The 26,636-nt window shown below is 46.4% G+C and overlaps 1 protein-coding gene across 3 annotated transcripts in view; it reads left to right on the top strand.

Annotated features, from left to right (window-relative positions):
- Window positions 1–26,636, top strand: part of zmiz1a (zinc finger, MIZ-type containing 1a) — a 99,450-nt gene that overhangs the window by 26,758 nt on the left and 46,056 nt on the right. For all 3 annotated transcript variants that reach the window (XM_070977552.1, XM_070977555.1, XM_070977553.1), the window contains exon 3: window positions 11,137–11,213. The gene's annotated coding sequence lies outside the window, so the exon portion shown is untranslated. The remainder of the gene's footprint in view (window positions 1–11,136; window positions 11,214–26,636) is intronic.

Here is a 26,636-nt window from a genome sequence, read left to right on the forward strand (position 1 = left end):
TGGGGATTAGCTCACACCAAGGGAATTAGCATCCCGTCCCCAGCCGCCGTTTTCACTCTCGTCTGCTGCTTTCCCTCTCCATTTTACGTCCCACACCCTCCTCCTTCTTGGTTCTTCTTCTCTCCCTCCTCTTTCTTCTGCAGAGTAAACTTTCTCGGAGTTGAACGCGTGTGTAGATCTCATGCGTGTGACAAAGAGAGGGTGCGAGACACAGACCAAGATAGAATAAGAGAGAATATAAGTCTAATCAAGACTCTTATTCTCCAAGGAGTTTCACCTCAGGGTGCTGCAGCTTAAGGAGACTGTGATGATATTCAGACGACAGGAATGTATATTTTTATCCTCGCCGGTGATGTTCATTGTGGTTATCGTCTTATGGCCCATTTTTCACACGCACAAGCAAGCTGGCCTTTTTTGGATTGTTTGCTGCAGGAGGCATCTCACAAACAAGCAGCGGTATAAAGTGGTGAGAGTGGGAGGATGAGAGAGAACATTGTCTTCTCTTTTCCAGCTTAGGGACAGAGCAGAACAGGTTGTGTGAGGATACTTGCTATCCTTAACAACGTCTAACACTGCCTCAGGGCCACCTCTGCTTCTCTGATGCAGCTCAGAGTTGTGTTTTTGCAGAGGAGTTGGAATATTTGCAACACATTCCTCAGTGTCAGATGGCATTCCTGGTACACTGTAATTATCAGAGCAACACTTACACCGTATCATGTTTTGACATAATTAATGCAGTAACTCAGATTAATGTCTCACAATGATTTTCTTTAATAGACTGAGATGACTTTACACCATTATGACTCATTAAATCTATTAAACCTAGAGTTGGTGTGCGACTGAAATTGATCAAGAAGGTGTTTTTCTAGCTTCGCTTTCCCACTTTTTCACTTTCTGTCATTGTAAACTCCGATTTCATACAATTTGGGTCTTATTTTTGTAGTTTTTTTTCTCATAGATGCTAAAAAAAAAAGTCACAAGGGGCAAGAAACCAGAGCGGTCAGATGATCTTACAGGCTGTAAAGAAATCCTGAGGCTAACCAGATTTAACTGGGAAGAAAAAACAAAGGTGAAAAATTACCCATCTTACCCATTTTAACTATTTTTACCTATATTGGGATTATTACCAATATTTTGTGTGCACTCATTTTTGTTTGAGTGACATCTTCATGTTCCTCAGCTGTTACTGAAGTGAACATTAAGTTATTATAACCAATAGAAATATCAGCCAAAATTATGAATACATAAATTGTATTAAACCGGAATTTTCCTTGAAATCTCTCCAAATGTTGATGTAGTCTGAAGTGACATCACTCCAGTAGGCCGCCATCTTTGTGTGCCGGTCGGCCCATGATGTTATCCATCACAGGGTCTCTCTGTCTGGCGTCGTCAATTACCCAGAGGAAAATAACATTAGAGGCCTGAATGGGACACGGAGCCATGGCAGGCCTGACATGGCTGTGTTATATGATTACACAACCTGTTGGCTGTCCGCCTGTCAAGTGTCTCCCGGCTCTGATGAATGGCTGTAATATGTCGCGCATCACAACACGCCACGCCACACACTCATTAATGGCTTCTCATAATGCCCGGGACGTTCCTCCAATGCGTTCGCAGAGAGGGGGAGAGAGAGAGAAGGAGGTGGCAGTTGTAGCGCGAGGGTGAGAAATGGCATTCATGAATTCTCCAACCTTGCTTCCGTGTCGCCATTCAAGGCAGTAAACAAAAGAAACATGGTGTCCTCATTTGAATAATTTCACAAATGGCGTGGCAAGACGCCAGCAACACAGCCACACGTAACTCTTGATGAATGAACCGAGGATTACAGAAACAGGATGAGGACGAAAAGCAAAGAGAGATGTGAGAATTATTATTTTTAAAAGTGCCACACATATGTTTCTCAATTAGATACATTCTTGTCCATCTGTGGTCTATTTGCATAGATTAGCAGAAATGTGTGCAATGCGGCACGCTCGCCAGTGTGTGGGAACATTACAATAGAGCTGCTGGGGGGGAAAAAAGGGAGCGATTGGATCTGTCGGATGCCATCCGATGCTTAGCCGATTGCTCTTTCTTTCTGTGAATTAGGAGGCACGCTACCCAAGATCCTCCAAACTACTCGACTCACAGCTAGAACAAATAGATTTGATTCTTGTAGAGACACTGCTCCGATAGGTTTGGAGTTAAGCGGGTGGGAATAGTTCTGAATGAGCTATTTTCTGCAGAGTCTGTGGGGGATATTGTCTATCAGTGGCTGTGTGGCAACAAAGCAGAGTAGTTTTTCACAAAGTGTACCAGCCATAGAGAGGTTATCTAAAACTTACATGACCCTTATCCACATTACTTGGTGGTATTTATGGCTCTGTCTGACTTGTCGTGTGAAATGTCTACAGGGAAGCGTTGCAGGAGCTGCGTTGATGAGCGCGTTCTTTCTCTATTTGACACGTCTGCGCTCGATATACTGCGGCTCCGCTTTGTCTTGTCATACATTTTGCGTCGTCTCACATTAAAGTCAGTTTTTTTTGTTTTTTTTTTTATACAAAGAGACGCAGATGTTGAGAGATTTTCAATTTCACCTGAGCTCAGATGCTCGGATGTGCCGGCGTTTTCGGGGCTGTGGAGGAAAGCACCGAGCGGCGCTGCACCTGCACTCTGTGCAAGTGAGGGAGGAAGAGACAGTCTGTGTATTCCTCTATCTGTGCGCCTGTGTTGGTGTATGTGTTCTTCCTCACAGCTTGAGATTCTCAGTTTGAAGCGCAGCACCTGCAGATGTGTCTTGTAAACTGCAGCCCCCAGCTCCTCTCCAATTCAGGGGGGAGCATTGAAACAAAGCAATTAAAGTAGCTCTCTGCATGGGGTGAAGATGTGTTGCGTGGGTGTGCCTGCCTGTGCATGAGCGTGTGAGTGATTTTCCATTGTCTTTAACGCCTTTAACTTGAACTGCAGTGGGACCTGGCAGGGAAGAGGACAGCTCCGTGCCAATCACAACATTAGCAGTTCTGTCATATTAATGTCTGTTTGAATATGGAGGTCAGAGGTCACTGACAACCTGTTGACACGGAGCAGATTTATGCAAAGTGCACACACACACTCATGCAAACACACAGGCGGCCAAAGCCCAGTTTCTGGCGCAGCGCGTTATAGCAGTGGTTTCTTGTTGCTGCTGATCTTTGGATCCTTCCAGCTCCAGATACCAGAGCCCGAGTTATTCTCCGCTCCGCTCCCTGACCCTCCTAATTGAGAACGGCTGTAGCTGAGAGACAGAGAGCTAAACAGACCGAGAGAGAGCGAGAACAGATCCTCGCGCAAAAGTAAGAACAAAAGGACGAAAGCGAACGAAGGGAGCAAAGGGTTAGACATGCGCTGATCAAGAGGAGGGTGGCAGCAACAGTTGGCCTCATGTAAGCCGAACCGCCTTCCTCCCCTCCACCCTCCACCCTTCACCTCCTCTTCTCTGGCCACGAGCCAAGCAGAGGCGAGCACAATGTAGCATTTCAGTATAGTGTATGATAGCTGTGAGGAAGAAAAACATGAAGGACACAGTGTTTCGGAGCGGAGAGAGAATCAAAACCAGAGGGTTTGGGAAGAGGAGCGGTAAGCTCAGTGACAGCTGCATGCATGTCGTAGTGGGTGACGGTCTGTCCGTCTGTCAGAGCAGATATTTCTGTCTGTTTAGTGCTGCCTTACTGGCTGCCAGAGACACTCCTCATGTCATCGCTGGGTGCCTGCTGTCACTGGCTAAAAAGGAGAGAGGGAGTGGAGTGTGCATGTGTGTGTGTTCGCATGGGTGTGTGTGAGCGAGAGTGACAGAGAGAAACTCGAGCAGCTGTCTTGAAAGCTCCTCCACTCTGTCAGTACGTCTCGAATCTGCTTTCCCCTGATGCTTCCCCGGTAAGACAGTGTTTCAGTCCGTCGTTCGGTCAGAAGTCCACCTCTGTGCCGCTAAAGGAACACACTTTTGGGAAGTGAGAGTGCTGCACAGCTTGTCTGTTAAGTGATGAGATCATAAACACGGCAGATGCCCATATGTCCCCAAAACTGTTTCCTATGCTTATCTTTAAAGACAAATCCGGGTGTTTTGCTTTTATAAACGACATGCGTCTTAATGGCCATACATCCACAAATCTGCTGTCACAAGGACTCAAGCGCTCTGCTGCTTTCAAGAGTTCAGTGAGTCCAACCGAACTCGCAAAAGCAGTTATTTGAAGGTCTAAATGAGGGTGAACATAAAAAATCATTACCCTAGTTATCTATTCCAGCTGACTTTCTCATTGCAGAGCAACATCTTGGTTCAACTTGCAGCCTGGTTTTAAGTGTGAGTGAGTTCAACAATTCAAAAACCTCAACTTACTGGTGACCTATGAGACTAATTGAGGTCATTTTTTTATACTAACAATGTAGATGTGATGATAAAGGCTTCGAGAGTCTGGAAATTTTAGGTTTAGGTACCTTGAAAATCCTTGAATTTTAGACTTAATAAGCGGACGGAACCCTGTTGATGGCAGCTCCAGCACCATCGGGTGAATGAGAGGCTTTATAAAACACTTTGCCTTGATGCAGTCCATATACCAAACAAGATGAGATAGACATAAATGGTCCAAAATGAAGCTCCATAAGGTTTTTGTTGTTGAGCAAGTGTAAAACTTTCCTTGGCCCTACTGGAATCTGATGTAAAGCCCTTTAGTACAACGTTATGCTATATCATAGTAGATACTGTGCATCACTTTAACCTACGCCAATACCGCCCACGTTCCCAAGGACCAGAATGTACCTTTAGCACACAAACACTGTTGACTGATAGAAGTATCATCTCAGAAAACTTGCAGCAGCTGTAATGAAAAGACATGGTGGTAGGTGGCTGAGTCTGTCACTTTTGTGTAGGAGGTACAATTTACATGAAATATTTAATAAAAATAGCACACTGTTTAAATTTTCCCAGGTCAACTGAATGCGAGTGTGGGTGGTGCAGGGAGATGGTGCAGAGCTGGAATTCACTTTGCACAGTGGTTCATTCCCCCGAAGTCGTTCCAAAAACCAGCCTGGCTAGTCAGATCAATGTACGTCCAGTTCGCTGTTTGACCTCATATTTTGGATAATGTTAGTCATAACGGCTGCTATCATTTAGCATAACAAAGAGAATGGATTAGCACGAAGCATGCAGATGATTTCATGTGTCTGCACTTCCATCGCTCGAACAATGGACCAATCTCTTGAAAAAACATCCTGTATTCCTTTAAATCACGGCTCTCCGTTTCTTACTAATATGGTGTATTTTTGCCTTAAGTGCAGGCCATCGTCTGTTTGATTGCAATCATCTGTTGCAGGGAGCTCTGTCGTCTGATTACAAACACGTGTTTTTCGCCAACCGAGATGGCCATCGAGTGAGGTAATGGAATATTAAAAGCATTTAAGAGCGTCAGTAAGGTACTCGGCTGCACAGTGGCTCAGCGGTTACTGAGAAGGTCGAGGGTTAGCGCCCACGAGGCGGCTGGGGCTGTTCAGCCTGAAGTCTGCGCTTTCTCCTGGTGTGCTTTCTCGGGCCGCTCTGGTTTTCACGCAGCTTGGGTGAAGCAGGCTCTCTACCCTGCATGGGAGGTGTGAGCGTGTGCAGAAGTGGGTGCAGAAAGTGGATGGATGAGCAGCGAAGCACTGAAGGTTGTCTTGACCTTTCTTTGACTGCTTTGCAGCAAGACAACAATGCATGTATGATTTAATGAATCTAGGAAGAGTCAGACTCACTTAATTCTCCAAAATGTAATTCCCAGGCTGGAAAACCCCTGATTTCAGCGGCGGTATGAGCTTTCACAGTGACGTTGCCTATAATTTTGTGGCAGCCGTGACAACAACAGCCCAACTTTAGATTCTGTACCGTCAGTGTTCGCTTCCTCCGGCTCCTCCGGCTCCTCCGGTGCCCTGACAGCCCTGTAACCACACACCCGTGTTTATGTTCTTTAGGTTAACACGGTTATCTCCGTACGTAACCTGAGCCCTCAACGTACACGGGCGCTTGGCATACGTCTGTGTGGTTGCGTGTGTTTGTGTGTGTGATCTTGCAGCTGCAGGACCCGTCTCTCTCCAGAAAGAGCTGCAGGGACTTGCCAGTATTTTCATTCCCTCTGGAGGCATTTCCGCACACTAACAAAGCCCGGCCTGCGTGATGAAACGGAGAGGAAGCAGCTTTTGTGAAGGGAGCAGCCGATTTCAGTCTATGTGTGTGTGTGCGTGTGTGTGTGTGTGTGTGTGTGTGTGTGTGTGTGTGTTTGCACTGCTGACCCTGGCTAACAGTTTGTTACATGCAGATTTACTTTTGAGCTTGTAATTCAGGCTGCTCCAGACTCTTGTTTGCTGACGAGCCTTGTGTAGCACGAGAACAAGCCCGCTCTGAATCCCATTTAGGAGACAAAGTTGCCTCCTGTTCGCCTCTAATTAACTGGTATAATACCTAGCTTGTTGGATTGGTTAGTGTTTTTTCTTTTTCTACAGGGCTTGTTAACCACTGGCCTTTCACAGTCTTCACTTCCTGTGTAGCCACTGCTGAAAGGAAATGTGTGCTGTAGCCCAGGTCACAATTCTCCAGGGTGTCTGGCTCTGGGCAGGGCCTGAATGGAACCAATAAAAGTGGGAAATTGTCTCCTTTTTTACAGTTCAGCAGAACTAACATAAAACCCCTTTGCCCTCATGTCTGTAGTAAATAAATAGCACTGGTTTAAATCAAAGCTATTTTTTGGGTTCAGCGCCTGAGTGTTAATTTTTTGCTGCTAGATACTCTGCGTTAAGTTATAGAAATAACTCCCCGGTTTTGTCCAGAGCTGTGGTGGAAGCTCACACGAAACACCATTTTTGCTGTCTCACTTGAGGTCACGACACAGCTACCGAAAATCCCTTCTTTTTTTTTTTTTTACTTTTCTTAAACGGGAGCAAAAGCAAAGCAACTGCAGGGTCTGGCAACCGCAGTGTCGCTGAAGCTGAGCTTTTCTTCGGGGTTGTCTACAGAGTCAGCGTCCTGTGGGTTGACAGCCAGGGCCCTGTGACACACGCTCATGGCCATAAACAGGGATTTGGCCCTCTGGAGAAAATAACCTTGATAATTACTGGGTGCATATGGACCTGCCCACAGCGGGGAAGAGGAGGAGGAGGAGGAGGAGGAGGAGACGGGGGTTGACTGAGAAGGAGAAAGAGAGGGAGAGAGAGCCACATCCGCTGGTGCATTCCTCCATGCTGTGTCATACTGGTGCAGAGTTTCCCCTCGGTTTGCATGGAGATTTCCACAAGGCCGGGAGGGTGCAAAGGGCTACTGACGCAACGCTCAGGGCTGTGGACGCTGACATTTAAAGTTTAACAAGGCAACACGCCGCACATTCAAAGACTCCCTACGGTAACAAAAAGACAACAAAACTGTTTAAAGAGTAAACATAAGGGAACTGCGAGGCACACAGGAGGTGGGATACACAGAAGAGAAGAAAGACGCGGCCTGTGACCTAACTGCTCTTAGATTTCCACTCGCCTCTCCCACTCTCTCTGCCCTGGTCACGTGGTCTCCCTGGTCTGGCTGACTTGGCATCGTTACAGCAGCCAGAGCTGAATGTCTGTGGTTGGCTCGTCGCCCGTCTGCTTGCCTGTCATTCAGCTGGTTAAAGAGGCCTTGTTGAACCGCTGCACTGTGCCCGGCTACTACGGGGCCATTCATGCCTGTAACGGCAGAAACAGCCAAGTCCTGTCATCAGCGCTAGCTAGCACATACCAATTTACGACTGGAAATGACAAGGGCATTTTGCTCAGTAAGCACAGTTTCCCCCAAGCAACCTCGCAACCCGCTTCTTTTTTTTTTTTTTTGTTAAAGTTTGGATTACAGCTCAGAGAATGAGAAGCTCCTCTCTAACAGAGCGAGCGTCTTTAGACAAACACAGACTTCACGTCTCGGATATGTTCTCTGCCTCTGTTGCATCTACACGGAGTGCAAAGTGAAATAGACTGATCCGCTCCCCGAGGAACGCTACGACAACAGCGCGAAACAACAAAACAAATCCTTTGTGCCGCCTCCGATGCTGGAAATTTCAAACAAGAGACTTGAAAATACAGTTTGTCACTCTGAGGGAGTTTTTTTTCCCCCCCTCCCTCCTCCTGTCAGTGGCTCTGTGTGCCTTTTGGCTAATGGCAGCTCATCTTGTCACAGATGACCTGTGCTTCACTGAAACGTCCTCCGTCCTCCTCACAGTCCCAGTGTGACACCCAGACTGAGGACATGCATGAGAGCCATGACTTCATCCTGCGCTCTCCCTCCTTTCACTGACTCCTCTCCCTCCTCCCTCTCTTGTACTTCTTACCCCCCCCCACTCCTCGCTCTGCGTCTGCAGTCCTAACATCTTCCTGCTATGATTAGCAATAGTGTTTTTTCCCCAGCCAGTGTAATGTCTAGAGCCTCCTGTGTCCTTGGAAAGCAGCCTAATAAGCTCAGACACACACTGCTGTCTCTGCGCACCACGGGCCTATTCTCCAGTGTCACCCAGCGCACACTGAGGTAAACAAAGACTGCCACACACACGTACACACACTCTACCCTGGTGTGCTAATAGACCAGCATACCAGCCCGCTGAGGGCAGCGCCAACGCTAGCTTGCTAACGTTGACCTTCCGTGTGCCAATCACAACAAATCTGCTCCCTGATTTGAATACGGGGAGGAGAACAGTGTAAATTGAAAGCAGAAATCCCCCTGGTGTGAGACAAGATGAGCCTCTGAATAAATTATTCAGATGGCAGCCTCTTTCCTGCATGATTCTCGCCTTCTGCTACGTTTAATGGCATCTGTGATGGCGCCCGTTGGAGATTAATCCAGATGTAAGACGTTTGCGTGTGTGTTTGTGCACGTGTGCTTACATTTGTGTGTGGCCTGCTCACCCCACTTCTCATACATCCCGTCGTGTCGTATGATGGGGAAACAAAGCCTCAACAGGGGAATTTATTTCTTCTCCGGAGAGGGCTGTAAATAAACAACTAGTGAATCAATGCCTCCATTTGTTTTTCTCTGATAATTCTGCCTGTGTCGTGAGGCGGCGTGACAGTGTTGTGCAAGCGCCGGCGTCGCTCTCGGCAGCCATATTTCCTCTCGGCGAGAGTGAGAAAACATGCCACACCGGCCTCATGTTTCATTACCAGGGATCAGTAAATTACCGTGTGCTTTTTTATATCACTCACTGCAGCTCATTTAGCGCCATGATGGAGCATTTGTATGAGTGGAAAATAACACCAGCAGTAGACATTCTGCTTTAGAACTGCTCCGTCAACTAAAGACACACCGGCATAGAAATTGCCAGGTGCAATTGAATAGGAAAGCCCACAACAGGTCCTGTGGTGAGTGTGTAGCTGAGCATCACTGATTCTCTGCGAAAGGATGACCTTCCGCAATACAAATGGCTGAATATGAAATATACTGTGTTTCCAGAATACCCGGCAGTACGTCTCTCAAGCATGTTTTAATTAGAGTAAAAGTGTGTAAGCTGTTTTGCTTATCAGCTACAATACATCATTAAAGGAACAGTTCACCCAAATTAGAATAAAACCTATTCACTCACCTTTAGCTGCTTCCAGCCACGCAGATGTTTTCTTTTGGTTTTATCTATATTTCCAGCCCAAAACGATGGAAGTAAGTGAAATCTTGCCGCAAAAGTGGTATTTTAAATATTCACTTTTTAACGTCTCTTTGGATAAAGACTGTTTTTGTTACTCTGGATGTACATCGGCCACGATTAGCGCTGCAACCACAGGGTATTTTCATTAGCTATTAATCCAAAGACTGATTGTTTACTCTATAAAATGTTCCAAAATTGTGGAAAAACGCTCATTACAGTACACCAGAGACCAAAGTGATGTCGTCGAATTGCTTCTTTTGTCCAACCAACACTCCAAAGCCCAAAAACTCTTCATTTACTATCAAGGAATCGCTGCAAACCAAATTTATTTCACCCCCATCATATTGGGACGGAGACAGAAATCTCAGGGCCAGATATGTTAAAAACCTGGGAAAATGGCTCTGTAACACTAGAGGTAAAAAAAAATATTTTTGGGGAGGTGAAGTGACCCTTTTAACAGGAAGAATAAGCGACCATTTTCCCTAATTGCAGTTGTGTGGTCTTCAGTAACAACAAGCAGAGCGCAGGTCCCAGAAAATGTGAGGGGAGTTACTCGTATTAGCTACGGTTCGATGACTAATAGGAGCAGTGAATAATGGTGTGAGCAGAGTGATCCCAGTTCTGTAGGAATAAAGGTAACCTCCCAGTGTGTAAACCTTGATTAGGAGCAGCCATTCAGCTAATGCTGCTGTTGGTAATGCCAACATGACTACACATAAGAGCCTCTAATGAGCACTGGTTTACCAGGGTTTCTTTGTGCTCAAGTACCCTTCTCTGTATCCCATATCCAAGTGTGAAATTACAATATCAGATCATATTTAGTTAATTAAACTCATATGACTAATTTAATTTGACTCAAATATGGGGGAAAATGAATAAATCATGGAGGCGTATTTAGCTTGCGTGTTAACAGTAATTAAATGTGGGGCAATCTGTAGCCTGTGAAGATAGCTCTTCTTTCCGCCTACTGTACAAGTACACATGTGGAAAAAAATGTAAGCCAGACGATTTTGGGAAGCAGTCTAGCGGAATATTAATGAAATGATGTGGGAGTTTCAAACACAGAAGTAAGTGAGTTAAAGATGCAGTCCTGTAAAGTAAGCTGGCGCATTAATAGCCGGCGAGTGGTCGTCCCATTAGGAGATCGTAGTTAGAGAAGCGCCAGAAGCAGAGAAGAAATGTTCCTCCATGATTAGAGCCTGGAGAGTTCAAAGACAGCTGCTGCTGCAACTAGAGTGGCGCAAAACACTCACAAGGAAGACGAGAAATCAACTTGTATTTGTCATTTAAGTATTTTATCTTTCATATTTGGCGGGGATTAGAGACGCACATTGTCTCCGGCTCTGTCAGTCCTTGTTATGTGCTTCCAATCTGTCAGATGCGCGACAGGGTGCTTTAATACATCTCGATAAATGATGCCACCTAAGTCTTGTTTTCCTATCACTAAAAAGCAGACTGTGTTTTGTCACACTCCCTGATGTGTGTCGCATTCTGTTTTGTTTCATTTTAGACTCGCTCTGTGATTGATGAGGATTAAGAAACCGACTTTGCCTGATAGGGAACACAGGAGCGTCCTCATCCACACTGGTAAGGATCCTGATTTATCACATGCGTCTTCATCCCAACAGCTAATCATCATCGCACGGTGACACAGATATGCTTCACCGTGGTTTCATGGGCGAGATAAGATGGCTGCAGTTTGGATTTTGTCTTTTGTTGTCATATCAGCCATTAAATACACAGGCTGTTAACACTTTGTGTTACAGTACACATATCTACCATTCACTGTTTGCCTATTGGCATGCTAAAACTCGCATATCGACTCATAATTAGTCATTATAAAGCACTTATGAAAGCCTTACTCTTAGTTAATGGCCTAGCATTTGGAGAATATGCTCATACAGAATAAGGCTTTAATAAGAGCTAATATGCTACAAATATGCATGCACTAGTTAGTGGTTAATATTTGCACTTGTGTTTTTTCCTGGAACAGAATGCACTGGTCACCATGTTGTACGGTAACTGAGACAGATGACTTTCAAGACTGAATTGAAAGCAGAATATATTGTGATTCAGAGGAGCTGAAGAGCATGCAGACTTGTTATATCTTAAACTCAAATCATCTGTGAAGAAAAATCCTTTTATTTCCCTGTGATACTGAAGTCGATGCAGCGCTTCGTCTCGGCGGCCAAACGCTTTCAGAGAACAGTATTGGACCACGTACACGTCAGGACACACTGAGTTAATCGCAGTGAGAGGTCGACCGCCGTTGTTTTGAGTGAAAGCACATGGTTACGTGATGATTTACATGATAGGGATTGGGCTTTGTGGGCGATGGCATTTCCTCTTTGCGCTGTACACAGCTGGTGCTTGTCAGGTAACAGGGCAGTCAGAGTCAAGAGCCCAAACAAGTTGTGATGCCAAGTCATTCTGCGCTTCATTATATCACTCGTCCCCCTGTGATGTGGTTGATTTAGAAAAAGTGCCGTTTAAGGATGTTTACAAGGCCACATTCTCACATGTGTACCTCAGCGGTGATACCTCTCTGGCTCTGCTTCAAGCTGCCCCAAGGGTGCGAAACCTGAACAGCAGTGTTAGCAGTGCTGAACCAATGGTGAGTTGCCATGCATGGCTATTGATCTGCTTCTATCAGTACCAATATCGATCTCCCAAGAGAAGGACAGCTGCTAATCCCCGTATCCCCATCCTCCAGTCATTTGCTGCATAACCTGCAGGACAGGGCTCCATTTAATGCAAACACATGCATGAATGCTGTGTTCAATTAGCCTTTGAACAGCATGAATATTATGCATTCAGTTTTGACTTGGGCTGCATGAATATTAAGTGTTCATTTGAATCTTGACGGTGAAGAAACACTCCATCAATCGTCATCACGGTGTCAGATACCTTTGGTCGAAGTGATGGATGATGTAATTGGGGTGAATGAGGATGTGAGGAGTCGGCAGACTGAAAGACGTCGCATTATGACCCCAACTCATTTGAGTAAAAGGAGACCTTGTACCTCAGCTTTTGTTTGGGAAGCCGTGCAAGATGTCGACAGTGTAGTTTGTACACAAGTGAAACGGCATCAAAGCGCTGGAAGGTGAATAATTTTTGGTGGCATCTGCACATTCTGCAATATGCTAATGAGCAAAGCTGCAAAAGCCAGATTGCCAGGAGAGAGAAGAGGAGATGGAGGGAGAAAAAAGAGGGAGGGAGCAGAGTGGAAAAGAGAGAAACAGACGGAGGCTGGTGTAAATTATGGATGCAACCTGCGATTTCCAAGAGGAAAAGAAAGGCAGAGAGAAACCTCAAGTCATGCATATCAGATTCCGCATTTACCACATTTTCTTATCATGGTCCGTGAGCAAACTCGTATACAATCTGGCCTCTGTGTGTGTGTGTGTGTGTGTGTGTGTGTATGCGTTTGAGAAAGAGAGCGCGTGTGTGCGAGCACTTGCACATTCATCCATGTCGAGCTGCGCGGAGCTGTGCTGTGCTGTCAAGCGTTCTCTGAACTTGATATGACGTGTGTGTCTAAAGCTGTGTTGACTTTCATTGCACTATTGTGTTGCTGCTTTGTATTGTGCCTGCAGTCACATGGTCCCTGACTGTTCACACATATCATTTCAGCACTGAGCATGCACACGGACACAGCGGCAAATCTGCTCCTTTCGGAGCGGTTTCAATTATTTTACAACACTCCAATCACATTGTGCATATTTACATGACATCGTTCAGCTATACTCGTCTAATGCTGAGCTACCTGTTTTCTTCCATTAAAATACTCAGCTCTCATTATGTATTTTGCTTGCTTGAGCAATTCTAAGTTAAGTAAATGTGAGTGTTCGTGTCCCACTACCACATCCCACCCTCGTGTGCCAGTCCCCTAACAGCCTGTGTGAATAATGGATCCATTCTTGAGTCATGTCTGTGACTGGGGCCTGTGCAGTGGTGTGGTTTCCCCACCAGAGGTGGAGGTGGAGGAGACGGGAGGGGCCGGTGGTCTGGAAATAGCTCTGCCTGAGCTGGGAGCACCTTAGGTGGGCCTCTGTGCCAGCCTCACCTTCCTCAAACACGGCAAAAGCACGAGTCTGCTAGAGACCCCGGCCCATATCACGCACCTATTTTCCAGTTGGGCTGAAAGGAAACGTGGTCTAACCTGTCACCATCCATCTGCACTATCCGAGTGATCCCCTCAAAAATGGCAGGAGAATTAAAAAAAAAAATAAAAAATTGCTGCGTTTTCCAAGAATTGGACGAGAGCCACGTCGCACTTAAAGCGAGAAGCGTCTGAGCCGGGAACAGAAACTTTAAAGCTGCCCTGAAATTTGCCTGCATGTAAATGTGTGTTAATGTGCAAAGTAGGTCATTTATTTGGAGCAGGGACAGCCGTAGTGTGCTTCTCTGGAGCAATGTCAGAGCGGGGAATTTCATAAGCAGACACATCGCTGGATTTGGTGAAGCAGGGACTTACGTATGCCGATATTTTGTTTATACTGTATGTCAAGCCCAAACCCTAATATACCAGATGGGGAGGGGGGGGGTATTGAAGGTGAAAATGGCCGTGGTCAATCCAAAGACAGCATCAGTAACCACAACCAGAGATAGCAGCCTAAAAATCAGACTAAATCAGATTACCAAACAAACAGTTAAGAGGATTAATTCTGATCTCTCTCCCTCTCTTTTTTTTCCCCTCCATCAGACGGACATTAAATCTGCAATCTATAAAATCCCTTCAAATGATTTTCTATTTTGCTTTGCGGCCCTCGTTTTTTCGGTCACATGTTCGGAGTGAAGCTCTTTCTGCTCTCGGTGAACTCTGCCCTTTTGTTCTGCCTTGAGGCCTCTAGAAATTGCTTTACTATACAGGGTATCATATCGGTCTTTAAAAATATCTTCACGAGGCACAACACGAATCTGACCTCCGATCAGATGCTGCGCTGCTATCTGTTAAGCCTCATAATGTTATAATAGCTTGTTCCACCCGGCACACTCGCTGTTAGCAATAAAGCTGTGCTGAGGGACGCCGCGGCTCTGCGGCTGTCACTTCCACACGCGCAGCAGCGCTCGCTGATCCAGACTTAATTAATAGAAAACATAATATATGGAAGAGAGTGATCACACCTTGTCCCCGGCTCCGCCAGATCAAAAATGGAGCTGCGTTTCTTCGATTTAATCTCAGGAATGATTGTTGGTTTACAGTGAATCAGTTGCGGTACAGTGTGTTCTCTGAGGGGGAAAAAAGACTGTAGATTAATTTGGTTAATATTTCATAAAGCTTACAAAGGCAGAGGGCATTTGAGGCTTTTCAGATTATTTGTCCTCAGCCAATATTGCGCACCACGGTTGAGCCGCCGTGCTGCAAAGTCTACAGCTCTGGAGCACAATGCCAAGACAAGGCACTTGCCGATGAAAGTGTTTATCTGCGATAGCGTTGTTTGTGAAATGGGAGCCGTTCAGACGCGCTGCTCCTTTTCCTTTCGCCGTGATCCGATTCAAAGGGGCCAGTTCGCGCACGGCGTCCTATCACTCTCCTGAGCGCTGATAACCGCCAACAGATTTGTATTAATATCCTCACCGGTGCTCTTTGATATCAGCTGATTCATTTCGAATCTCCGAGCAGCCGCTCACGCACACCCCGGCTGAGCACATAAGTACAATACGCCATTGCTCTTGACAGCTTGACAAACTGACAGTCCCGCTCTCAATCACTCCCTCTCCCTCCCTCCCTGTCGCCCTGTCTGATAGAGCCGTACGTCGTAACCAACAAGACTGTAATCAGCGCAGACCTAATCAAATCACTGCTCCAACAAGCAGGCCTGGCTGCCGGGCTTCCACGAAAACACATCTCAGATCAAGAGGAAGGCTGCTCGTACGGCGGCGCGTGCTGTAACCGGCCGCTGCTTGAAATGTCAGGAGAAGTCAGATTGTTTTGTTTTTTTTTCGAAAATGTCACTGACAGCATAATAGCTCAGTCGAGGAGTGGCGCATGCCTTGTTTGTATCTCATGTCAGCAGGTGTGATATGTGACTCCTGCGCGTGCACCAATAGAAGCTACTGCACACAAATGTGAAAGTAAGCAGAATGCTGGAAGCTGGTGTGGTACCGGCAGAGCGTGCTCGCCATCGAGTTAGCCATTAAAGTGTGTGTTTTAGATCTGCACAAACAAATGCACATCTCCAAACCTCCTCATTATCGGCAGCAGGAAAGCTGCCTGGGCACCAGGACAACTGGTGTGTGTACCAGTGCATGCGCTTGTGTGTGTGCGTGCATGCGCTTTATTCAGTCGGGGCTCATTCCAAGATTTGGTTAACCGACTTGGCTCATCCAATCACATTGCCACGGAGTGTGCAGTTGCTTTGGCCTCTGTTTCATTTAGTGGCACCCACGCTCTTGTCCTATTGCCATGAAAACACAGAGACACTCATGCTTTTTTTTCCCACAACGTAACAAACATATACACATGTGCACACACACACACAGCTGAATGAGAGTGACAAAGTTAGAGAGAGAGAGTGAGAAAGAGGAAAAAATGAGAAGGTACCAATTAAGCTCCTCAGACAATTCTGCCAACAGACATCAGGGGGTTGGAGGCGGAGAGTGTTTGTGTGTGTGTGTGTGTGTGTGTGTGTGTGTGTGTGTGTGTGTGTGTGTGTGTGTGTGTGTGTGTGCGTGTGCTGGAGAAAGAGGGTAGGGGGGGTGTTTGACTAGAGCAGCGGTCTCTAACTTTGTGTTATACAAAATCAGTTTCATACTTTTCAAGTTTATAAACAGCTCATTACAGCGAGGTGTCAGTAACCTGCTGTGGAGGCTGGCAATTATCAAGAGCTTGTAGCTTTTTTGATTTGTTTGTTTTTTTGACAGTTTAGTGCACAGGAGCTGGTGTAAGCTGTTTGTTCCCTCTGTTCACTTTCACCATTTATGTAACGCGCTTTACGCCGCTCTCTGTCTAAAAATATCTGAACCATATCGCTGACTACGAGGCGCTTTAGCATCAAGTTTGTCCAAGATGAAGTGTTGTTTACGCTCCGTCCTCATACACAAACACATATGTAGCTGCATCCTTAAATCAGTGATATGAAACAGGAAAAAAAACTCACTTTTGAGAAGGTGAGAATTTTCTTTTAGCATTTTTGCTTCATTAGTGATTTCAACGATTATTTAAAAGCTAATCAATTTTCTAAGCTATGAAGCGTTCAAGCACTGTAATGTCTTTGTTTTGCTTTCAGACTTTCATGTCAGCAACCGGTAGCTAATCCTCAATCCAAACAGTCTCGGAGACAGAAGAACTCTTGTTGCGCTGCCAAATGAAGCCTCCTCCTCCTCTCCTCTGTGTTCATGCTGCGAAACAAAAGGCTAGTTTGGCCAAATCAGGACTGACATCATTGGCAACAGCTGCAGGCGGCATGTACTGCGTGTCTGCGCGTCAGTGTGTGTGCGCGTCTCTGTGTTTACGTCTGTGTGTGCGTGTGTTTGTGTCTGTCAAGATGAGGTGACCTGATTGCTCAGCTGAGCAGTGAGGGAAGACCCAGCCTCGTGTTGTCAGAATAGCACCAATAATAACCCACAAGAGATGGACCACAATGCACCCTGGCTGGCGGCCCCTCCCCTCTCAGACCCCCCCACCCCCCACCCCTCTGTGTTTTGTGCGCGTGCCATGCTTCCCCTCCTAGCCATGCATGCAGTCACACTGGCACTCCTGACCATGCCAAAGCAGATTTGGAGATGAAAAATGATCCACCTCTGGCCGTGCACTGCTGTGTCAGCTCCCAGCTATAGAGTGGTGGGTCAGGCCAAATCCTGTTTAAAGAGCCTTTATCCTTATTGCTCTAAAGATAGAGCTAGTTACAGCCGGACCTCACCTCTCCTCCCCTCTCCCCTCCCCAGCCACCGTTAGCGCAGGTCAGCCTAATGCTGCATTTTCATCCGATTCATTAATAATTTCCATGTACACTTTTATTCTTTTATTAGAGAGAGGAACCCAAAAGACTCTTTAAAGCTTAATGTGGGATTTTTTTTTCCTCAACCAGAGAAAAAAAGGGGTCTGCAAAACCTGCACTGAAACATGTCTCACTCTGCCTCAAGGAGCTACTCACTTCAGTGAATTTGTTTAGGTTTCAGTGGACAGCTTTGCCGTTACATGATGGCCTAAACGATGTTTGAAGAGGCCTTTCCTTTCTTAGACCGCAGAATTTGGGTCTTTTTCAGCAAGAATATGAACTTGTTTCAGGATATTGACGAACAGCTCAAAGCACTGAATATTGGTGGCTTTCTTCTAAAATGATGTAGTCGTGAGTTGTAGTGTTTGCCTTCAGAAAACAGTATCAAGCAAACACGAGGTTGTTAGTGCCAGGAAAAGGTGGGTGGCCTCTCTCACCCCTCCTAGCATGAACACATGAAGTGCCTTCTCAACACACACACAAACAGAAATGGCCCTTAGCCCTCCAGGGGCCTCACCCCAGTCGCCCCATGGCGAACCGTGTGTTTGTGTGATACTTAATAACCTTACTCGGTCCATCCGACCCCTGCTGCTCTGTCTTATTACTCCCTGTAACTTCTCTGTTTCGTCCAGAGGAAGGAAAGGAGATGGGATGGATTTCAAGCAGCACTTTGGGGGGGGGTGCTGGAAGGGAAGGGGGGGGCAAGGCTGGAATGAGAGCTGCAGGGCGGGAATTGTGACGGCGTTGAGGGCTGGGGGAGAAAATTGAGGAGAAGGAAGCACAGAAGGGGGAAAGCGAGAGAATGGAGGTGAAGGTGGGGGCCAGCAGAAGTACTGACGTAGTTCAGATAAGTGAAGGAGTAGTGGATCCACAATGAGCCCAGAGCTGCTGGCCCCCCCCTTTCACAACAGCCAGCGGTGGAGTAGCTCCTCTTCATAAACTGTGGAAAAAAAAGGACACTTTTATGTACGCATACGTCCATTTATACTGCATATAGCTGCCATCTATTAGCTTCACTCCATTCATATAATGAATGAATGCATCAACCTTCACCTCATATCTCCACCTCCCCTCCCCAATTGTCCATGTTCATCAGGAGTGGCTACTACATGTACGCCAGTAGCAAAATAATAATATCGTCAGTACCTCACTTGGAGTCTGTGATCTTGCCTGTGCAGCCGAAGCCTGACGTAGTTTATTCCTCTGTGCCGTAGAGCTGCACTGTCGTCCGAAAGTAATTCAAAACACATCAATGAGCCACACCATTGCGCTGGCTGATATGTTCCTTCGTCACGATGAACATGGGCACTGTAGCTTATTTCCATCCCACAGACACCAGCCTGCTGCTGTAAATACTCACTGATGCGCCAAATGTGTATCAATCCACGGCTGAAAATAGTCCCCAAGAAATGCAACCGGAGAGGGTGAAGAGGAGATGGCGTTAGCATAGGGGTGATACAGGGGTGTCCAGATTTGGGGTGCCCAATCAGCAGACTTCTCTGTGTGTTTGCTCTTTGGTTCTCTTCTCTACACTCTCTTTCCAGCTCTGTCCGTCCGCTGAGACTCAACACGTCCGCTGGAGAAACATGAGCAGCGCGTACTTACTGTGTTTCTTTTGTCGCTCTCTCCAGACACGCACGCACGCACTCGCACAGATACAGTAGACAGAGTCAAGGTAATATCTGCGGCTCAGGTTCAGAAATGCTTGTTTAAAGTGCGAACTGCTTGTGTGTGTGAGGATAATCATACACAGGAGTCACCTGAACGTGGGTTTTTGTGCGTCACTGAAAGCGCCCTTACGTGCCCGTCGAGTTGTTTGTGTCCCGTGTGTACTTAAGTGCGTCGATTGGACATGTGTTTCTGATTCCCCCGACTACGTGTGTTTTGCGTTCGTCCCCGTGTCTGAGGCCACATGCGCCCGGCGAGGATCCAGAGGGTCAGGTGTCTGTCTGGTTTCGCGTTAGAGTGGAAACCCAAAGGCTCGGATTACAGCCGGGGGTCATCTGCTCTGCCGCGAGGGCCTCAGAGGTCAAAGTTTAGCTCTGGTGAGGCACGGCGAGGGAAGGTCCGGCTAGACTACCTGACACACAAGATGAAAACAAGATTGCAAAGAACATATAGTCCTACATGTACTTTTACACCCTCACGGAAGCTGTAAAGACTGTGGAACAGCTCCAGGTTATTGATGAAATTATCCACATTCCAACATCCTTCTACCAATTATTTTCATTCGGGCTAATCAGCTGATTAACCCTATAATTGTCCTCAGATTCCTCTTTTTGTTCAACAGAAGTCTTAAGATATTTACCATGACATCATATAAGACAAAGAAAAGACTCACTGCTTTGAACAATGATGAACGACTGATTAATTATGCAGAACAGTTGTTTCATCTTCTGATCGTTGATTCATTGATTAGCGGTTTCAGCTCCAAACAATCCCTCTCAGACATGGCAGACACGTCCCCAGTAATGAATTGCTCAATGAATCCATGCATTGATTCATTCGCTCATTCTCAAATATTGGTATTCGTCAAACCTTCTTTCTGTTTTTTTTTTTTTCTGAATGAAATGTTATGACTCATATCAGCCATTTATAATTCATTCCTGCATCACAGTCGCAGTCCTCTTATTTTCGTCATTGAATTTTGCAGAAGGTTATGAATGGAGGCGGCCTCCTTTGCCCTGAACACTGTAGTGTTTTAAAGGGAGGGCCATTATGCTAATTCTCAATTATTATGAGCATTTTTTACCAATTGCAGTTGCATGGGATTCATCAGCACGTTCGTGGCAAGCTGACTAAAAACACGTGTTTTTCAATCGGTGTCTGATGCATTCGCACTAACGCATCAACAAATGTGGCCCATGTATGTGAGAGTTTCCTGCACGTTATCCACGTGCCACCACGTCCTGACAGCTCACTGTAACACGTTCCTGTTTCCTCAGCAGACTTTCATCAGGCTCCTTTAATAATTATGGGAAACTCTTGACAATCTGACATGTTGGTGTATCTGTAAAATAAAATAAGAGCGACGCTGACGTTACATAAGACACACCGTCCTTTTCTCTCAGTCTTTCCCTCTTGTTTTGTTCCACTCGACCCCCCCCCCCCCCCCGTCTCTCCTTCTCTACCTCTCGTATACAGGAACTGGCCAATTTCCTGAGCCTGTTTTTCCATTTTGCTTCCCTGTGCGTGTATCTTTTACATGCGTATGTTTCTGTGTTCCTCTGTGTGAGTCTGTTCATCATCCCCTGTGTCTGAGCGGCTCTCGGCTAACAGCTTAAAACGTCACAGCGGTTTAATTTAAATGGGAGCGAGCTGGCTTTGAGAATGACCTAGTGTGCTCAGTGGAGTTTGACTCAGGTTGTGACTTTTTCAGCTGGATGCTCTCACATCAAAGTAAGTGTTTTTTGGACGCTGTGTAAACGGGTTATTGATGGGCAGCAATTCTGTTATGTCTCCAGGTTTCACAGAAGGATTAATACCTTTTTTTTTTTCATAGTTCATGAGATATTGGGCCTCGTGCAAGAAACACTAGCATGCACAGATGTGGAGTTTTTGACCACTAGTAGAGCTATGGAGCAATGTTGTGGTGTGCGTGCAGGCAGGAAAGAAGAAGACTGCAAGCAAACATGCAGGTTTTGAACTCTTAAGAAGAAACTGCTCTGCAAATTTTCGATAAAGAGGAATGTGTTTGTGGAAATGTTATGTAACCTAAAGCCTTCTTTGCACCCGCCAGAGTAACATCACCTTTAATGGATGTATTGTGTCAAGTCCCCTTGACCGCCTCCCGTCTAAGGCTTGGACCGCTTAGCTTTAGGGAGACATTTTTCACATCTAGCTTGATGTCAAAGCATTCTTTCTTTAGCAGGTCACCTTATAAAATGTTAAGGGTGGTCAGTTTCTCAAGAGCACGCACCCACTGCCGAACACTGATGAGCACTTTACCACAATTAAGCTCAGGTAAAAACAGTTTTTTTTTTTTTCATATTAAACACAAGCCTTGATCTCATATTTGTCTGTGTTGTCCCATCTAATGGCCACTTGTCCGGCCCAGGCGGCACGTCTTTGATCAAAGCTGACCGGTGTTTCCCCCTGGCTCCCAACCAGGCCAACCATACACACCCTCGCAAATGTTTTTCCTATTCAGATTGTGGCAATTACTATTCGACATAAAGTTCATTTAGTGCCTGCAGTCGGCGGGTTTGTGTACTTATTGTTGTGTGTGTGTGTGTGTTTGTGTGTGGCCTGCACTGCCTCAGTTGAAGAGGGAGATCCTTATTGCCTCTGGCACACTGGCTCATGGAAATCAATGTTTGATTTGCCGGCTACTTGATAAAGGATTTAATGCTGAAACATGCCCCCACCTTCTCCTGCCTCACTCACAGTAAAGAAATTGCCTTATTGAGTCCATTTGTTCATTTTGCCTTCATTCAGACTTGTGTTTGCAAAGTGGTGGTATTTGCCTCTGATCATGCCTGTGTGTGTGTGTGTGTGTGTGTGTGTGTGTGTGTGTGTGTGTGTGTGTGTGTGTGTGTTTTTTTGAACGTGCCGGCGGGTAATAAGATAGCCGCGATTACCTGTCAGATCTTGTGTCCACTCGCTGCTGACTGCCAATACGTGCGTGTGCGTATGGGTGTGTACGCAGTGTCCAGAGTGGTGCGCAACCCCCCCCCTCGTCACACCCTCCCGGTGCTCCCTGCTCTCAGTGTGTGCGTATCGACCAGTCTCTGGAATGGAGAAACGCCTGCCCAGCACACAAAATCAATGGCTGCTGTTTTCTCTCCTCCAGCGGCCTCCTGTTATCTGCAATGAATACAAAGCACATATTGTAACACGCGAGACACACACTCATACGCCTCATTTTTAAGTCCACACCCCTTTCGCTGCTGTGGCGGCAGCGGGGTCACATACAAACCCACAGGAGATTGGGCTAAATTACAAGTCAGTTACACTTAATTGGAAGAAATATGGCTCTGGTTGTGCGTGTTCGCAGCCGAGTCTTCTGTCAGCGAGCGACACTTGAGTGAGACCTACGCCGCTGCAGCTTTCATTGGGCTGCAAAGTTTATTATTACTCCTGCTATATACGCTGTTCCGTGCCAGCAAATCAAACAAGGCAGCCAAGAGCTCGAATGAAACATCATCCGTCTTCCATTGTGTTGAGTAGCATTAGCAAAGTGGCCAACAAGTGTTTGTTTAGCCAGTGCGCAGTCCATTTCATTTCAGGCACTGGGATAAGATCAAGCCTATTTTCACCATTATGCAAGCGTCCCTCCTCCTCTCCCTCTCTCACTGTCATAAACTCTTTCTTTCTCCCTCTCTGTCTCTGTCAGGGATTATAGGTGGTGGCAGTAGGAGGAGGAGGAGGGGAGGTGGCAGATTAGCGGCGACCGTCCGGCGGGTCCGTCTGTCTGCCGTCAGAAAATAGAATTCATTTGTGTGATCCAGATGCTTATGCTCAGCTCTGTGCGTCCCTGTTTGTGTGTGTTGCTCAGTCAGAGGAGAGGATTGGCCGCCGGGTTGGGAGGGGGTTGTTTAGCGGAGGAGGTGGAGGTGGAGGTGGGGGCTAGCTCATATCCGCTAGGCAGCTTTTGTACTCGCATCAAAGAGAACGGCTGTGGCCTGATGACTACGCACCCTGTTTAGCCACCCTGACGGAGTATAAACAGAAATGCGCAGTGGCATATGAGCATGAGAACATGTCCACCCCGACTGTGGCTGCAGGAAGTGCTTCAACTTTTCAGTGTTCATGAGCTGCTTTAAAGATGCACCGTGCGTTCGTTCTTAAAAACTCCAGAAGTGCACTTTTTCATCACAGAGCTGAAATGAAGTCCAAACACGAGCGAGTGTAACGCTGAAAGGGTTCGTCAACTCATCGCCTGGTTGGTTGACAAAGGAAATAAAGGAGAAAGGGCCAAATGTTTCCTGTTCCCAGCTTCTCAGTTGTATTGCTGGTTGGGAAATCACAGTGCTTTTCCTGTTCAAACCATAAAATGATCAAAAAGCTGTCAACAACCAGCTACTTTCTGATTTAAGCTTCTGATTTGAATTATAATTTGGCCAGTTTTTAAGCTGTATTTGATGCAGGCAAAGTGTGTTTGCTTGTATTTAGTGAACATTTTACATTTGAGAGGTTTTGCTTCAAAGAAAAGTATTAAAAAAAAACGACTGAAAACTTGCATCAGCATGAACTCCTCTTTGATTTTGCACTCATGTTTGGACAGAATGGAAATAACGATCAGCTGCAGAGAGCGGGCGGGGGCTGTGTTAACAGGCTGCGTTAGGGTGACTGCAGAGGGGAGCGGGGTCCTCTGTTGTGGCTTCGTGCATTCAGGATGGGAGCGCCGTTGATGGATGGACCCAGACTGGTGATCTCACAGAGAGCTTCGCTGCAGGATGCTGGAGGAGGTCTGTGGGGTCCCTGAAGGAAGTGCTGTAGGACAGTGGGGGGAGAGGGAAAAAAAAGACCTGTCATTAATCAACCTCCCTCCACCTGCCGCCTCTCCTCTCTGCCTCCTGTCCTCTCTTTATCCCTCCTGCCACCCCTCTTTAATTCCCCCTTTCTTCCCAGCCATTTTTTGTTCCAAGTCCAAGTGCAGTCCTCTATTGTAAGCGGCCCTTTCACGGCCTTTGGGTTGCAGCGTACTCGCTCCCAAACATCACTTTGGGAGGTGTTTAATGCTATTACGAGGTGGCAGCCCAGGCACCGTGCCCTCCAACAAGGAGAGATGGACTCATGCCGGGGCTAAACACGACTTAGTTTTCTTAATTCACTTAAACTCGGGTGCTTCTGCCCCCTGCCACCAGCCTCTTAACTTCCTGGTCGGCGCAGCCCTCTAATGCCCGCCTGAGACTGCTGTAATGCGAAAGGTTGCTCTTTTTGTTGCTTTGAGGTCAGTAAGAACATTACGAGGTGCTCTGACAGGTCAGAAGTCTTGGCTTGAGCTGGTGTGTGTTTTATTCGCTTACTGTACTTCCCCACAGCGTCTGGCTGAGGGAGGGTTGGCCTCTCTTAGCTGCTGGCTTACACGCAGTGAATTTGGACGGGAGTGTGTGGATCTCGAGTTAACTAGACGCAGGCGAGATTCAATCACCCTCTCGAGTCCACCGTGGCTCATCCCTCCCGTCCGTCCCTCTAAAGATGATGAAAAGATGCTTTTCTTTTTTTATTAGGTGAATGATTGATAGGATGTGCTGTCACACTGTAAGAGCAAGAGACAAGGGCTGGGCTGCACGGTTGAAATTAATTAGAGCTGACAGCATTACTTAATTAATGGATTACTCAAGCAACCGAAAATCGATTGGCAGCAATGGGAATAATTTTCCAAGCAAAAATCCCAAAAGTGCAGTTCTTCTCAAATGTGAATATTTGCAGGTTTTCTTACTCTTCTATGATCATTGAAATCAAAACCTTGGGTCTCTGACATTTTATAGACTAAAGAGTTAATTTAGAGATTTGAGAAAACAATCAGCAGATTAATCGCTAAACCCTAAATAAACCCTCAATATCATGCTACTGTTATTTTTCTGGTATTTGTATACAGTGTATCACATGAAACACTCACACTGATGTTAGAAGCAATCAGCAGCGTTCTGTATTATGACACAGATCTGCACGCACAGTACAGCCCATCGCTCTCGCTTTACACAGCTGATACCGAAGACGTCTTTCTGGCACGATAAGACATTTATACAGCTATCATGCAACAAACCGCTAATAACATTAACAACACAAGCCGGAACAGAGGAATAATTAAACATCTCTATGTCTCCCTCAGTCCGCTCTTCTCTATAAACATCAGCATTTCACAGCATTTCCTACTTATCTGCAATCTCTTGCCTATATATTAAAAGAGCAACAGTGTGGGCTCATTAAAAATGCATGCTGCGCATTGAGCTTAGGAGACCAATTATCCCACCTAGCTCCTTTACAATGGCTGATAATAAAAGCCCCTGCAGTCAGCCACTCCCCGGTTGCCTCAGCGCCTCAGCCACTCTCACCCCTCACCTCTCTCTTTCTCCCTCTCTCTCTCTCCATCTCCCAGTCCAGCCGCCTGTTGTCTTCACACCAGATCATCAGTAAACAGGCTTTTCACTGGATTTGATGGAGTGCAGTGTTTTGATCTGCTGGGATTTGTGTGTGTGTGTGTGTGTGTGTGTGTGTGTGTGTGTGTGTGTGTGTGTGTGTGTGTGTGTGTGTGTGTGTGTGTGTGTGGGAAAGGGGGGGCTGCTAATGCTGCTGTGCTCTGCAGGTGGCTGTGGACAATAGTATTACAGAGAGAGGCAGACGTTTGAGTCCACACGCAGAGACAAAAGCACACACCTCATGGCACACACACACATGTGTAAACATATAGACGAGAGTGTTCCAGCACACATCCAGTGTGGCATCATGCTTTTTGACAGCAGTGTCTTGAGTAGATCAGAGCGCCTGGAGCACAGAGGCTGTTTCCCGCCACATGCTGTACATCAAATATGGATGCACGTGGGAAGTGACTGCATCACTGGAGCACTTTAAAGCCCCCATACGGGCACCCTGCTCATCAAAAGGCTGCCATCACTGTATACATATGGCACTATATAATGTACAACCCCCACCTTGTATTTGTACACGCGTTTATATGCGCATCGCTGGCGGTGTACCCTTTGAGGATCAAACGCGTGTAGTTTTACCTCACAGCAGGCGAGTAAGAAAAGAAGTCGATATGATGCCGCTTCTCTAGATGGTGATTAGGTTGGTTTAAACGTGTGCATTAGCACACATGGCGAGTTGTCACCACCTCCCTGCACTTCAGACAGCAGAGAGCCGATGGATGATGCATCCTCCTCCAACACCTTCGCATAAACAGCCGAGGACCTCGCTCAGCCAGTCTGCCAGAGCGCTGAAATCAGATTCAGGACCGAAATGATGAGTCTATTAAACCGTCGGCCAGGAGATGGGACAGTATTCATAATCGATTAATTACTCATTTGTCGAACAAAAATGGCAAACATTCACCGTCTGAGTGGTGAGAATTTGCAGCTTTTCTCACTTTTATATCATTTTCAATCGATTACGTTGGAGT

The sequence above is a fragment of the Chaetodon trifascialis genome, chromosome 13 (genome assembly GCF_039877785.1).
Source record: "Chaetodon trifascialis isolate fChaTrf1 chromosome 13, fChaTrf1.hap1, whole genome shotgun sequence".
Classification (NCBI taxonomy): Eukaryota; Metazoa; Chordata; class Actinopteri; order Chaetodontiformes; family Chaetodontidae; genus Chaetodon; species Chaetodon trifascialis.